The sequence below is a fragment of the Crinia signifera genome, chromosome 7, assembly GCF_055691185.1.
Source record: "Crinia signifera chromosome 7, ASM5569118v1, whole genome shotgun sequence".
In the NCBI taxonomy this organism is placed as follows: domain Eukaryota; kingdom Metazoa; phylum Chordata; class Amphibia; order Anura; family Myobatrachidae; genus Crinia; species Crinia signifera.
Genome location: NC_139223.1, coordinates 194,714,743 through 194,731,657, shown reverse-complemented (window position 1 = coordinate 194,731,657; position 16,915 = coordinate 194,714,743).

Below are 16,915 nucleotides of genomic sequence, written 5' to 3'. Positions count from 1 at the left end.
ATAACATCAATTAATAGATCGCTACAGCTAATTGGTTGCTGCAGTACAATGGGCCTGATCTAGTATCAGTTGCTAAATATTTGCAATCTCATTGCATAAATGCAAGCACAGTGCAAAAATGTGATGCGCTCATATAGCTTTGGTAGCCCACTGTGCAGCCTACAGTAGCTGTGAGGGCAGGTTCTGGGGACACCAAGGGCCTTATTCTGGTCTGTGCGGCCGGAGCCGAATATGCGGCCAGGACCGTGCGTCCTAAACCCCGCCTTCCGTACGGATCGCTCACTCCATCCGAATGCGGTAAGCCGCTGACCGCACGGAGCACGAGTGGATTTCTCATGTATACACCTCCTCCATCTCTGGGAACCTCCCCCATCATTCGATGGTCGCAGACCATCGAATGCAGGACCGAGCGGTCAGGCAGCTCCCGCGAGCTCAGACCACTTGGGCATTTCTCCGTGCAAAAGCACGGATCTGGGCGGGCAGCTGACATCCGGCAATGTCATATGTCCGCCCCCTACACGTGCGTCACGGCCGCATTACCATACGTACGCCCAGCGTTTTCATGGGAACGCCCATGAAACGCAGGGCGTATGCATATGTTAATGAGGCCAAACAGCCCTTCACGCCCCTCTCCTCCTCCTGTTCGTAGTGTAAACAATTCATGCGGAATTTGGACGTATGTCCCTTTCGCACATGCGCAGATATGCCTCTGCACATGCGCAGACACAAAACATCGGCGGAACGAACGCACGCGGACATATCCGCACCAACCAGAATAAGGGCCCATGTTCTGGCACACAGCGGTTGCGTGTGACGTTCCAAAAATGGTCCAGACCGTTGTCTTGACCGTGCCGTCCAACGCCGCATCACCACCCACCCAACAACACTTTGCCACCTCCCACCGTCACTTAGACTGCAGTTCCCTTTTCTGGAAAATGAACGCAGTTTAAGCCCTCAGCCTGCGGCGTGTGCACTTGCTCAGCATAGCGCAAATCATCGTATAGAGATTATTACTATTCAATAAATGATTCTGCCCCAATATGTGCAACTGCTCCATTTGACTTCATTGAAATGCTCGGACATCCCTCTAGTGCAGGCATGTCCAAACTATGGCCCTCCAGCTGTGGTGAAACTACAAGCCCCATCATGCCTTGCCACAGTTTTGCTATTAGGGAATGCTAAAACTATGGCAAGGCATGCTGGGATGTGTAGTTTCACCACAGCTGAAGGGCCATAGTTTGGACATGCCTGCTGTAGTGTATGTATGTATATATAATGTTATTATGAAATTGTCTCCACCCACCTAATCATCACTTATAAGTAGTTATCATGTAGCATCATCCACTGTGTTATTTACATGAATCTGTGTGCAGGGAAACGACACTAGGCAGAGGTTAATGAAGGGGTTATCCGCTGCTGGAAATACGGGATACTTGTACATCCGCCCACACACAGAACCTTCTGCAACAGAATCTATATGCACATCAGGGTATGTCTGGCTAGCGTATAGTAAATTATATACTCATTTATTTTTCATACTTTCCTGATTTCTTAGAGACGATTTTTTAGTAGCACAATGCTCTATTGGAATCTAACAATTATTAACAAACATGATGTTTTTTTATGGATTTATGGGAGCATTATAAATATAAGTATGCTGATAATATAAGTAATAACAATGTTCATGAGTCTCTACTAATACTGTAGCAGAGGACGATTTTCTACAAGGCCACCTAGGCACCTGCCTATGGCCCAGCAGGTCTCAAGGTGCCCCATAAAGATATCCTGGTTATTCAAAATGTGTCCAGAGGAACATTGCGCGACTACCGTGTTGTGTCATGTCATCGCGCAAACCTGCCGCACTCCCAAAGTCCCTTTGATAGGATATAAAATGTTTGGACACACACAAAGTGGACGTGTATGTGGGCAGTCAGTTTACTGTAAATGTGACACAGGTATTCAGCTACTTTCAAAAGACCCAGGGCCTGATTCATATATTGTACGCAATGCCAATGTTCACGCAGCTTGATATTGATAGACTGTGCACATGCCAAGGTTCTCTATAGATGCCGCCTGCACTCAGCAGCAAAGATATACTGCTATGGATATACTGCTATGCAAACCATTGCTTTGAATCAGGACCACGTTCCAAAATGTAGGAAGTTTAGAGGGAACACTCTCATTTCTTACCCTATCCCAGTCCACACTTATCCCATTCCACTTTCTCCAGCACCTGCACTTATATGTTAATCCTATTATATTATGGTGTACCTAGCAACTACATTGCACATGCTGAATTCACAGTGCACAATATCTTGTACTCTCCATTGCAATTAGGTAAAAGACATGTATCGAATAGCCGCAACCAATCCACAAATTGTCTGGTTGACACCTATGGTTTCACTTGTATTAAATGACCAATAAATAACATGTTGTTAACTGCAATGATGTGCTGCAATCAGGAGGAACAGTAAATGCAGCTGTAAATAGCCTGGAGTAGTCAGTTTTAGTAGTAACCAATAATAGAATGGCCTGCTGTTTGGTGTTCCACTAATCTGGCTCTATGGGCCTGATTCAGAACTGATCGCTGGGCAGTAAATCTTTTCAGCCTAGTGGTCAGGTAAACCCCGCCCTGCCAGTATGGATCCCTGTCCCTGTGCATGGCTACAAATGCATTCGCCGCCATGCACATAGGGGGGAATCCATTTGCAATCTCTCACCATCGAAACTTAGTCAGCGTTGCGAAGGCCGTAGGAATATCGGGGCCACTGCTGACATCAGCGCCTCTCCCTTTAAACTGGAGATGTGCAGGCTCTGATTTACTCTGAGTTACTCTGATTTCAAAGCAGGATCTTATTGGCTATCCCAAATCACATGACAGTTGTGGACAGTTGATAGCCAATAAGATCCTGCTTTGAAATCAGAGTAAATCAGAGCCTGCACATCTCTACTTTAAACAGCTGGGCGCTGCCTGCAGTTTCTGGGGCACTGCCAGAAAATGTAGGCATGCCACCCACGAATGGGTGGCATGAATGCCAATGATGACAATCCATCGCTGGCTTCGTTAGCACGGACACCTCACTGTGTACAGTGCCCATGCGCAGTAGTTCGATAATCGGCAGGGCTAAAAATCCGCAGTTGATTCATTTTGGCCCTTGTTCCATTCATTGTGCACTTTTTGGACCTGGTAGAAGGCTGTCAGAAGACATCCTTACAATGACATCCTTCTTGTGATATAGAACGACTTTTTATTGAGATTTTATGTATTATTTTAGCTTTGTATTCATGTTATCTGCAATGATCTGCAAGTGAAAAAAACATAAATTGTCCAGGAATTTTCCCTTGTAAGCTGGGGTCCTGAACTTACCCAGCCATAGATGATGGGCCCTCATGTATGCAAGTTACTGTTATGGGGAACAGAATGTGTCCTCTGCACCCATACAGTATATTAGATAACACACTTTGGTTGTTGATATTGTACTATGGAACAGTAAACTAGAACACTTTGGAAAGCAAAGAGTCCGCCCTGTAAAGTAATGATCATGATTATGTAGAAATTCAATTGTCTTTGCAAAATTTAACGGTTCTTATTCTAGCTCCTAGAAAAACACAGCTGTCCTCTGAAATAGACAGCGATTGATCCACAGAGAAAGCGGTTTAGTCTCCTTTATCTTTTCTTGGCATCGATAGGGGTGTCATCGCAACTGACAAACACTGAAAACGTTTGAGGAATTCTAAGAAATGTTTTTGCTGAAATCCCATTTCCACAATATTTCCAAATGATCCAAAATTAGAAACAATTTTGGAAGGAATAGCCAAAGCTGTTATAAGATATTCTGGTACAGGATAAGGAGCACATTTGATGACTCTGCCTTCTTTTAAAACATAAGAGGCATTTTACAAGGGTACCCAAAAAACTAGAATTTATAGGGGGGGGGGGGGGTATTCTGGTTCATTTGCTCGGATGCGAATTTGCATCCTTGCGAGTGAACCAGAACCCGCCTTGTGAATGGTGGTACGCCGGCCTACCATTCGCAAGGCACGTATGTTCGCACTGGCTGCGAACGGATGTTTTACAAAAACATCCAATTGCCGGCCACTGGGACCCTCCCACATCTTTTCATGGTCCCCGGCCATCGGAAGATGTGGAAGGTGCCTGAATATGTAAGGTTGCTCTGAGCAACCTTTCATATGCGTGTAAGCTCGGGGGGAAGTGGGGGGCAGCTGACATCCAGTGATGTTCCCATATGCTAATGGGCCAGTCCGCCGCCCCCCAGCGTGCACCCAGCGAACAGTTTGTTTGCTGTGGGTGCACGCATCCAGCACATGCAAGCTGCAAACATCGGCCCTGTGCGAATGCACGCTGGCCAACCAATGGGTCAGAATAAGGTCCATAGTTTCCTCAAAAGAGCAGTTCAGGAGAACTAGGACAATTTAAAAGGCTCTAGGGCAGCATTTTTCAATAAGTGTTTACAGCCGCCACCACCACCACCAACACCACCAACACCAGTTCAACTGTTACTCACTGGTCTCTTGCTTTCATTTGAAGACCAGTGAATATAATTTTTGTTATCTGTGTCGACCAGTGTGATTTTTTTTCTTCATATGGAGCCAAATCTTTTATGTTTTTCTGTGTGTGTGTGTGTGTGTGTGTGTGTGTGTGTGTGTGTGTGTGGGGGCGGGGGGGGGGGGGGTCTGATGGTGTACCTTGGAAAAGGTTCAAAATCATTGATCTAGGGCAAAGATCAAATCATTTGGAACCTACATATTTTTATAAAGCACAAAGGAACTACAGGTTCCGTGGTTTACACTAGTTGAATTAACTGATTGAAATTAACCAGAGCCTATATGCCAGATATCGGTGTTTCTGTAACGCAGGAACTTCCACCATAGTTTTTTCAGCACTTTATCACCTGAAATAGTAATAGTCAATGGAAAAACAGTGTTCTCCCATTGGTTGCAAATAATGATTGGCTGAACATAAGCCAATCATATTTACTGTGTCTGTATATGTGAGTGTGTGTTTCTGTGTTTTTTTTTTTTTTGGGGGGGGGGGGGGGTTAACATAGGTAGAAACACCACCAGTGACAACCCCCCTAAACACATCACTATTCTAAACTTTTTTGGACGTTCAGGAGGCCCTACTTCAAGTTCATCAGAAGGGTTTATGTATGTAAATGACATAATGAAGCAACTTTCTCTCTTTTAAGGAAATATTTACTCTAAAATGATTCTTCCAATCAGTGAAATAAGTATTTTCCTTCAGATTGTTTCAATTAATTCATAAATATACAGTATGTCAGAAATGCCACCCAGCCGGAAGGCTGATTACAAAACCCTGAGAGAATGTATAATTACCATTGTTTATTTATTCCTTGTGGTTGCCCTAGGTTACATGGCTAACATCTGCAACTTAAGAAATGACTAATAATGATTAGTGTAAATTCCATGCGCAAAAACCTGTGTCAAACTGCAATCACTTTTTAGTTTAAAAGCTTTTTTAGTTTAAAGCTTCAATGTATATTGTTATTCCAAGGGCAACAAGGAAGGTGGGGGGGGGCTTTTTCCCTATTATCTTACTTCTTTCCAAATAACGCAGTTGTGCACAAAAAAAAAAAAATAGGGTTGTCTCTTACTAAACCACATTTGACTGACAACTGCCATGCATAGACTTGGTTAGTGCATGTCTGTTTTTTTTTCTGACACTACCTGAAAATGGCAGGAGTGCACCCACAAACACCGGCTTCCTGTTAGTCAAACTCCGGTCGTTTTGTATTGACGATCCATACGCAATTTCTTCCAATATTTGGACCCGCCCTAGGGATGGCCATCGTTGCCATTGCCATAGTGGTTTTATTTTTAATCGATGGTCATCAATTGTGTTTGTCTGTTTGGCCTGTGGGCCAATCAAAACATGGGGCGGAGCTTCGCAGGTGTCAGGGGTGGAGCTATGCTCTGTGTCCCGGCACTTTAAAAAAAAAAGTGAAACATCGTTTTGCTGTGCCATCGATGGAGGGAAACCATCTGGTTCTCCCCATCGATGGCAAAATTATTCGACATCGGCCATAAACCATTGATTATTTCGAATCATCGTTGGTCGATGGCTGTCCCTAGCCCACCCCAATACATGTCTGCAGGCAGTTGATAATTCACTAATCAGCGATGAACTAATATATTTACAAGCCATTAAATGATGCCTATACACCTACAATAGTCAAATTAATTGCAGTACTCCAAAGATGCCGTCTTCCTTATAATTTAATTTCTGATTTTGTATCGTCACAATATTTCAGCTTCTTACTGCCATTATCTTAAAGTGAATTTTACAAAATATCATGGATAATACTTCTCCCCTGATTTTCTCTATCACTAACACAATGATCACATCCACTGGTGGAATAATACATTGTTGGGTCTCATAGCAACCTTGAGCAGGAGCGTGGCATTGCCACTCTTGCTCCTAGTGTCATTAGAAAGCAGAGTGTAAACTTTGTATAGCTTCTCTTTCCTTTACTTTCATTCACATGGAAACACATTTTTCACACGTTATTATTTTGCATTTCATGCACTTTTAACAAAGCCGAATTAAAGGCCAAAATTTATGTTTGCGAGACGCAGAAGAGGTGTGGCCAGTGTTTGTCAGTGTGACCAGCTCTCTGTGGATGTGGTCAGTGCTGTGTGGGTGTGAGCAGTACAGTGTTGGTGTGGGCAGTGTGTGTGGGTGTGAGCGGTGCTGTGTAGGTGTGAGCAGTACAGCGTGGTCACTGTGTGTGGCTATAACCAGTGCAGGGTTGGTGTGGGCAGTGCTGTGTGGTCACTGTGTGCGGTTATAACCAGTGCATTGTTGGTGTGGGCGTCAGCAATGCTGTGTAGGTGTGAGCAGTGCAGTGTGGTCACTTATAACCAGCGCTGTGTGGATGTGGGCAGTGTGTGTGGGCATGAGCAGTGCTGTGTAGGTGTGAGCAGTGCAGTGTGTGATTATAACCGGTGCAGTGTTGGTGTGGGCGGTGTGTGTGTGGGCCTGAGCAGTGCTGTGTAGGTTACTGTGTGTGTGGTTATAACCAGCACTGTGTGGATGTGGGCAGTGTGTGTGTGGGTGTGAGCAGTACAGTGTTGGTGTGGGCAGTGCAGTGTAGTCACCGTGTGTGATTATAACCAGTGCAGTGTTGGTATGGGCAGTGTGTGTGGGTGTGAGCAGTGCTGTGTACGTGTGAGCAGTGCAGTGTGGTCACTGCGTGTGATTATAACCAGTGCAGTGTTGGTGTAGGCAGTGTGGGTGTGAGCAGTGCTGTGCACTGGTTATAGCCACACACTGGTTAGTGGTGTATCACTCTTCATTTTATCACTTTTCAAGGCTTGGTACATCTCACCCACAGTGATCTATCTCAGGGACGCCATCAGAGAACTGGGCCCGGGCAGCTCTATCCCTGCAGGGCCATCAGCACCCCCTTCACAAATAGCTGCGCCCGGCCATGGGTCGTCTGGCCATCATCCCCCTCTGTGCTGGGAGCAGGGCCATGGTTATTTTAAATCTTGTACCCAGGGCCAATTTTACAGGCCCGCCTGTTCTATGTGCTGTGCAGCACAGTTGCGGCGACCACCTGAACCTCCGTATCACACCAGTGCCATCATGAGAGCGAGGGGCCTTGTTGTCCGGAGTAGTAGCCGCTACTCCCACTAGCTCTGATTAATATGTAGCTGCCGCAGCTACTACACTACAGCTACTTCCAGCAATCAGCAATTGAATAAGCAGCGAGGAGACATCGACTGTGGAGGGACTGTGAGTCTGTGTCAGGAGGACTGTGAGTCTGTGTCTGGAGAACTGGGAGCTGCTACCTGCTGTACCCTCACTAGTGTGCAAAGGAGAAGGGGCATGCTAGCAGGCAGCATTACCACCCTGCCAATTCGGCCAGATGACTAGGGCAGCAGCTGCCCCACCCGACCGGGGAACTTCAAGGATCACAAAAGACTGTACTTTAAGAATGGGAGATCTTCCCCCATGGCATCAAGCATGACAAGCATGAAGGCCCTGACATTATGCCTTAAGGCCCTGACATTGAGCATGAACGCTCGCATCGAGGATGAAGCAGCCCCTGGCAATTAACATGTAGGTAAGCAGCACTTATGTGGCATAATATGTAATAGTCATTACAACATGTCACATAATGTGTAATGGGCATCAGGGTATGTGGCATAATGTGTAATGGGCATCATGGTGTGAGGCATAATGTGTAATGGGCATTACGGTGTGAGGCATAATGTGTAATGGGCATCATGGTGTGTGGCATAAAGTGTAATGGGCATAACGGTGTGCATAATCAAGAATAGAATTGAAGCAAAGATCGGGCGGGTCAAGGGGTGAGCTGTGAGTGGGTCAAGGGGTGTGCCACTATCTGGGAATCTCTCAACACAAAGGTGGTAACCCTAGGCCAAACAGGCAGTGCAGAGGGCAGCAGGAAAGCCGGGAGCTCCCACAGAAAGCCCCCACCGAGCGACCGCCGCCATGTAATGACGTTACGCTGTCTCCACTCTAGACAATGAGGATAAGGAGTGTTGAAGGGAGAGCAGCATGTGGCCACCGTCCACCCGCCTGTCCATCCGCCTGTCTGTGTCGGGGGCCCAGAGCTAGCTCTCTGAGCTTGGAAAACATTATTGGGATACTGGGCCCGATTCAGGCACGTGGGTGTCAATTGCACTTATTGATATTCCCCCCCACGTTGTAGCTCCTCCCACCTCTGCCTACCACCATCCACCTATACTTCCTGGGAGAGGGGGCCCTGACAATTTTTGTCAGCCCCGGGCCCCATGGTTTATCATGGCAGCCCTGATGTATATAGCTGTTGGACCCCTCCCTTTCAGAAAGGCAATAGATAGCAATTGCCTGGTGCTTTACCGGACACATGCTATTTGCCTTGAGAGGCTTCTGGTTTTAATCTTTGCAACTGATGCTAGAAAAGGGCCTTAAGGTGCCCATAAATGTACCAATTACCCGGTACTTTTTGTGCTAAAATAACATAGTTTTGCATGCGATGTGATGCTATTTTAGCACAAAAAGTACCGGGTAATTGGTATGTGTATGGGCACCTTTACTGCTGAGACTGATCTTTCACAGAGGAAATGCATCTAGGTCTCTAACTCGCATGAAGCAGGAACCAGCACTCTGATCATTCCACAAAGGACAAGATGCAGTTGGCAATGTCTTGCCCCAAAACATCAACATTAGATTCTGCTTATTCCGAGCCCCACGAACTACTGTCTGGTTATTTGGTAGACTTACCTGTACCATATCATGCTGTTTGTTGGGGGGGGGGGGTACTATTTTTTCTCTGATATGCAACCATTTAATTACAATTACACAGAGATGCCCAGATCTCTCGGACCTGTGCAGGTTTCATGTTCGTCTGCCAACACACACATCAACCGTGGCAGACAAACACAAATATCACAAAGAAAATATTGGAAATGGTCTGCGCTCACACGGACCAGCTGCTAGAGATCACACAAAAAGGGCTACCAAACCCAGGGTTACACGCAATACTCAACAAGGAGTGGATCCCCTCAGCGCTGTTCACAGGATATTTCTCAGAGATTTTTCTTAATAAGTCATTCACATCCAGGATATTCAGGCCACAAGGAAAAGAAAAAGAATTCTCCTGGTTACCATCAACATATAGTGGGTTATAACTGAATGGTCAACCACCACTAACACTCACCTAGACTGGCTAGGAGAGGTTCACATCAAGGTTTCTTTTATACGATCATCAAATTAGGTACACAGGGAACAGGACTCACCTAGGGTAAATGCCCTATGTACATCCAAAGGTTTCTTTTCTTAAGATGAAGTAGACACCGGGACACTTGAAAATTCTCCAAAGTAAAAAGTTCACACTTTATTGGTAAAACAGGAAGCTCCACATCACCAATACAGCCACGTCCTAAAACCCTCACCCGGAATGGGGGCTAGTCAGGGGCAGTAAGTCCACAGATGTTACAGGAAATGGAGGTTGGTGTCCTGAATAAAATCCTTTTAACACACCAACGCGTTTCGAACACCGTTTGTTCTTCCTCAGGGTTACACCTTGATGAGGAGAAGCACCGCCCGTGACCACTAAGACCGTTTGACGGACCTAATTGCTCCTTTGTCTGCTAAAAGATGTTGATCTGTTTTATGGTGTGTGCACACGGTGAGATTTCCTTGCTATTCGACTTCGAGTGCTATACAATCTTTGCTATCTCTGTACTTTTAAAATACAATTCATACAATCAGCATTAAACTTACTGCATATGGAGAGAGGGAGCTGTGAAGACAGAGATTGGATGTAGGATCAGATAGGGACTGGGGTGGAGAGTTTGTGGATTAAAAATGGTCACAGCTAAAAGTGAAACTAAAAACTGTCACAGCTCAAAGTGAAAGTACATTGCATTCATTTTGAAGAACTTTTAACTAGTCAGTCTATGTTTTCCTTCTTTTTGTACATCCGATTGCTGTTCTACCAAGTCTAAGTGTTAGGGATGGCCATCATTGCCATCGATGGTTGCCATCGATGGCAATTCAGCACCTGGCCATCGATAGTGCTAATCTATGCAATGGCTGACTACCAACTGCCCCCCTCCTTGGGACCATCCTCCAAAAATTGGGACAGTTGAGAGGTATGTATTATTATCACCATCCTCGGTACTTGTGTATTAGCACGGTGCCCGATTTTACTACGTACGCAAACGTAGTAAAATCGCATCGCATGTCATAATGGTATGGCATGCGATTTTGATGCTTATAATGGCATCTAATGTAGTATACCATTAAATGACATATAATGTCATTTTTTAAGGCCCCCCCAGTATTGACGTGATCCCGAAGCGTGGCGGTAGTACGTGTCCGTCCGACCTTTTCATACCCCCACTATCCCCGCGAGGGGATACGTATTTTGTTACATGTATTACGCTATGCTCGCCGCGCTTCGGGCTCGACGTGGATAGTGGGGGTATGAAAAGGTCGGTCGGACGCGTACCGCCGCCGCTCGCCACGCTTCGGGATGACGTGGATAGTGGGGGGGTGGGGGGGCAAAATAAATGACATGATATGTCATTTAATGGTATAGGACATGTCAATGTCTAATTTTTCTCAGCATATAATTTCCATAATTATAATTATAACCATGCCCATAACATTAATATAGTCAGGGATAAATAATATTTTATCCCATATATGCCAAGTTTAGTCTCTAAATGATCAGAATTATAATAGCTGTCAGATGACAGTTATTAGAATTCCATATGATATTGCACTCACATGTTATTACAAATTATAAGCTCACACTAGATTAGGATACAGCAAACAAAGGGGCGTGTCTATAGGCTAGTGAAACCAGGTGAATGAATGGTCTCTGGAAAGACAATAGGATCAACCCCTCCCCCTAGAAAGTTTCTTGGATAGTGAAAGAAACGGTACTTGTTTCCTAGCACGGCCACAATCTTAAGTAATCGTGTCCCTTACTTAAGGGACACGATTACCCCCGATGGACCCGATTTCTTTTGAAATCAGGTCCATTTTGCCGGCTAGGAGACAATATCGGGGGCATCGCGTCGGTCGGGACCATTAACATTGGTCCCGACGCGACCGACGCGATGCCCCCGATATTTCCATAGGCTTCAATGTTAAAAAATATTTTAACATTGAAATCTTGTCGGGAAAGGTAAAATATCGGGGGCATCGCGTCGGTCGGGACCATTAACATTGGTCCCGACGCGATGCGACGCGATGCACCCGATTTTTGCATAAGCTTCAATGTTAAAATATTTTTTAACATTGAAATGCTGTAAAAATGTAAAAAAATGTGAAATGGGCCAATATGACCCATTTCACATTATAGATGTCCCCGTCGTCACCCCACGATAGACGCCAACCCGAAGCGTGGCGAGCGCAGCGAGCCCGCGAGGGGTGGCGGTACGCGTCCTCCGACCTTTTCATGCCCTACTATCCACGTCGGCGTGGAGTGAGAATAGAATAGTGTGGCGAGCGCAGCGAGCCACCGAGCCCGAAGCGTGGCGAGCGCAGCGAGCCCGCGAGGGGACGCGGATACCTTCACAGTTATACGCGTCCCCTTGCGGGCTTCACAGGTGTCCGTGGCTACGCGGACACCTGTGAAGCCCGCGAAGGGACGCGTTTACCTGTGAAGGTATCCGCGTCCCCTCGCGGGGCTCGCTGCGCTCGCCACGCTTCGGGCTCGGTGGCTCGCTGCGCTCGCCACACTATTCTATTCTCACTCCACGCCGACGTGGATAGTAGGGCATGAAAAGGTCGGAGGACGCGTACCGCCGCCCCTCGCGGGCTCGCTGCGCTCGCCACGCTTCGGGTTGGCGTCTATCGTGGGCTGGGGTTAACGCGCTTAAATTTGGGGGGGTTGGGAATTTTTTTCATTGAATCCAATGTAAAATTGGGTCCCAGGGACCCAATTTACATTGGATTCAATGAAAAAAATCGGGTCAAAAATCGGTCGGTCGCGTCGATCGCATCGCATGCGACCAAATCGCATGCGATGCGATCGACCCGATTTTTCCGACACGACCACCCCGATCTGAATCGGTGTGGCCGTGCTAGGAAACAAGTACCAAAGAAACATATCCAGTTAGTTGAATTTGGAAAGTCGACCAGAGAAGATGGAATGCAGCACTCCTGGACAAGATGAGCACATGGCTTTGAGTAATGTATAAACTTGTAGGACCGATATATTGTGTACTAGGACCCCGGTTATGGAATATGGATTATGTTAGAGAGTTTAAGAGTAGTTAACTTCCATTCTTAGTTTGTCTTCAGATATTAACATGTGCATAGGCCCAGAGTATGTTTACATATGGTTACACAAAGAAAGCTTCTGTCTGTAGTTGAGGGCGACCTGTGTGAATGATGTTTAGCTAGCCTGTAGTTATGAATCGTGAGTGGAGTATAGGTGGATCAGCAGGATCAATGGTGTGTTGGCCCTGTACCGTGTGGAGGTTTATTGTATTGAAGTGTGTGTGTCTGCGTCCCAGAATGGATTAGCCCTGAGCTGTTTCTATTGAAGAGTGTGAATGCTTTGTGTAATATCCAGTGAGAATATCTAGATAAAATAGCGGATAAAACCAACTTATATGTAACAAGTGTTGCTTGCATGTGATGCTCAGAGTGTGTGTGTAACAGCATGTGATTATGATATGATTAGTCCTTAGATTGTATGGTACCATTTAAGTGTTCTGTACAGAAGTACATTGTAGCTTAAATGATATTCAAATTGTGTATGCTGCAGGGTTAGTGTGTGTTTGATGGATGTGCAAGTTTTATTCAGGATTGTGAATATCGCATGATGCAGGTTAGAGGTAATTTTAAGTAAATGTTGTGGATAGAAGTTATGAAAGTACAGTCAGTTTATGTTTGATTGCCATGATTGTTAAGGTTCTTTTGTGTGCCATGTGGAGAAATCTAAGATGGCAGAATGCCATGCGGCAGACTACATGTGCCCTGGCCAAAATGGCCGACAATAAGGTTCCTTTGTGTGCCATGCGGCGGTACACAAAATGGCGGACACAAAGACTTGGTATCACAAAATTGCTGCTTCTTCATAGCCACGCCCCCTCCCGCGCTGTATTCACACACACACACATATATAACACTGAGGTTAATTGTATTTAAGGATGCTGGAATAATAATCGTTATTATGTATAATACCTGTATTGTTATATTTATTATCCATGATACAGTTTCATCTGGTTACATTCATAAATAATATTCATTGATTATAAATCTGGACATTCGCTTATTGGTTGCGTGCGACATGAATAAATTAGATAGACTTTGCATATATAAATAAATGGACTTCCATAGATGGGGTCTCAGTCCTCGGGATTAAGCATTTGACGATGTGCGGATATGCGCAGGTTTGTGAATATCGGCAGGTGTGGGATCATCTACCAGAAAAGAAGAAAAAGTTTTTTTTTATTTTTTTTCTGGTGCGTTTTGTATGTTTCCATATTACTGCCGGTTAGGGGCCTGTGTTGGATCTGTAGTATTACAAAGCTCTAATTTGAACTTTGGGACAAAAGGAAAAACATTTATTTATATTTAAATATCAAGATGCAATTCTATAAGTAAATATGTTATAATAATTTGTTTTCTCTCATGCGATGTTATCCCCTTTTGATGTTTATCTTTTAAATAATAGTCAGATATGATTAGCAAGGGCTGTTTCAGGTTGAATTGTTTTTTTTTTTAATTTGAATTGTTTTATAAGCAGTGCAAATTTTAAATAAATGCACATCTTTTATAATTGCAGCAGAAGCGGATTATAAGGGAATAATGTATAGCCATAAATTGCAGGTATTTTAACTCAGACCATCTCAACCTGAGAAAGCCATTGTATAATTGTATGTTGCAAAGAACTCTGGGTAAAAATACTATTTCTACTAAATAAATTTATTTTTTTTAGTATACCTTTCAACATATGGTAATGAGAATAGTAGGCAAGGTGGAAAGCATTGCCAGTGAAACTTTCATTCCCATAATTGATAGGATTGAGTCATAAGTATTTTTACTTTAGAAAGATAAAAGCAGAGAGAGATAAAATACCAGTCAATAGAAAAATCAGGTACAGTTAAAATCAACAAATTCCAAGCAGTATGAAATTTGAATGTTACTCTAAAGTGTTACATCTGAAACTGAAACTAATTGTTACCAAATATGATATATAACATTTTTCTCTTTTTTTATTCCAGGCTAAAAGACAGAAAAAGATTCTTAACTTTTAAAAGTGCCAGCCAGAGGGTATTTAGATGTAAATTAAGGTGTTGAGACAATAGACTTACAACCATAGCCAAAGGCAGAATTTGAATAGGATTGATTTATTTGCTTTCTCTCTCAACAGCAACTGTAGTTTCAATAGTTCACAATAGAAACAAAAGTTTTTTTTTCTGTTATAATCTGTTACCTCAAATGCATAAGTGCATGAAAATTGGTAAGAGGTATTGTACTGTGTGGAGTTTGTTTGTACCTGTTAAGAGTAAAATTGCATTTGTTTTCCCCTGTGAATATGAGATATCTACAGTATTGTAAGAGGTGTTAAATTCATAGTGCCATATCCTTGCTAACCACAAATGTTATAGAAAGAGTGTGCTATTGGGATTTCTTGAATAGTTAAGTTAAGTAGAAGTGCAAATATGTTTGCGAAATATGTTCAAAAGAAGGCGGGACTCGAACACATGGGTGTCAATGTCTGCCGCTCAGTGAGACACTGTTTGCGTGATGGACACATGTGCGGGCGCATGTGATTGCCTAGGTACGCTGTACAGGTAAAGGCCCAACGATGGGTAGTGATAATTAATTGTGTGATAATTACAATTAAGACTCCTGTTGAGTTACAAACAGGATTCTTTTATTATTGATCAAAATTCAAGAAATTCAAATAGTATTGATTAAATTCCCATTGATAGTCAAGGGAACACTCGTGTGACATCCAGTAGAAGAGCTGCCAACCATGGAATCTTTCTGTACAGAAATAATAGATAGTAAAGTTAAGTGAATGGTACCCAGATGTGGAAATTCCTGGGAGGTGAAAGGATTGCCCTTAGCGCTAAGGATTGTGTGTTGAAATAGGACACACGGGGGATACGCGACGACGTACGAGTCGACGTACCCATTTTTACTGCCCCTTCCGTCGACCTACCTATTTTGGTCTACCGGAAGGGTATAGGAGCGAAAATCGGAACTTCGAATTCCGCTGAGCTCCTCCGGTTTCTGGGGGTACAGGAAAACAAGTTTGTTGTGCCCTGGAGAGACTGGCCGCACCTTGTAGGTCAACTAGACGTGCGCGGCTAGTTGAGAGCTTGGTGATTGAGTACATTACCTCGCATAGTGGGCTTCACGCTTAGGTGCGGAATAGTGTCATTATGTGGAGAAGTGAGTGGTTGGGGAGCTCTCAGACAAGAAATAACCCACCGGTATCTACTAGCTGTGAACGTTTATTCCTGTAATTATGGGTAATAACGGGTCACGCAGTGATAACGTGATACGTAGGGATGGAGATGTCAGATAGACATACAGGTGAGTAATGCAGTAACTCACCACAAGATATAGATAGTAGAATTTCCAGGTACTGGCAGCTTCGAACCGGATGAATTACACAATAAGAATTGAAAAATATGTCTGCTCTCATCAACGCGAGGTAAGAAGAGGCATAGTGATTGTTTAAAACTGTGGTATAGGAAAATGGCAATAGGAAAAGTGATGGCACAGTGCAATTAGACTGTAAATGCGGAATAGCAATACCCACCCCATTCGTATATAATGGGACCAGTTATTCTAAGGTGTCTGATGTAATTGTGAAACTGACTAACCTATACCCTGTGTCAACTCCTTGTTAAGGGTTAGTAAGTGTTGACGTAATGTTCCAGACCGCTGTCAACTCCGAGACGAGAGAAGTCAAATGTAAGGCGGAGTCAAACAGCCAGAGAGGATGCTGTTTTTCCCAAGTGGTAAGAGACGGTACTGTCGATGCCAAATTGACACAGCTGGAGAAGTAGGTATACTGGTTTCACACTGACTCAGGTAATAAGTATTAAGGTAACAAGATAAATTGAGAATGCCAAATTGTATTTGAAATTAATTACATCCCCAGGTTAATAACTGCTGTAGGTATAGAGAAGCAGAGATGTCGCACAAAAGAAGAACGGTAACCAGAAAGACTCCTAAACTTTCTTTCTCCCCTTTCAGCAAGTAGATTAAAGATTTAAGAGTAGAACACAATATTACAGCGAACACATGAAGGTGTAGAAGATGGTAAGACATACAGGTATAGAACACGAGGAAAGGTAGAGAACAAGATAACATGTTCTATTCAAAGGAGTACTGCATACGATCCGCCCTAGGTACCAGGGACGACGTATTGGG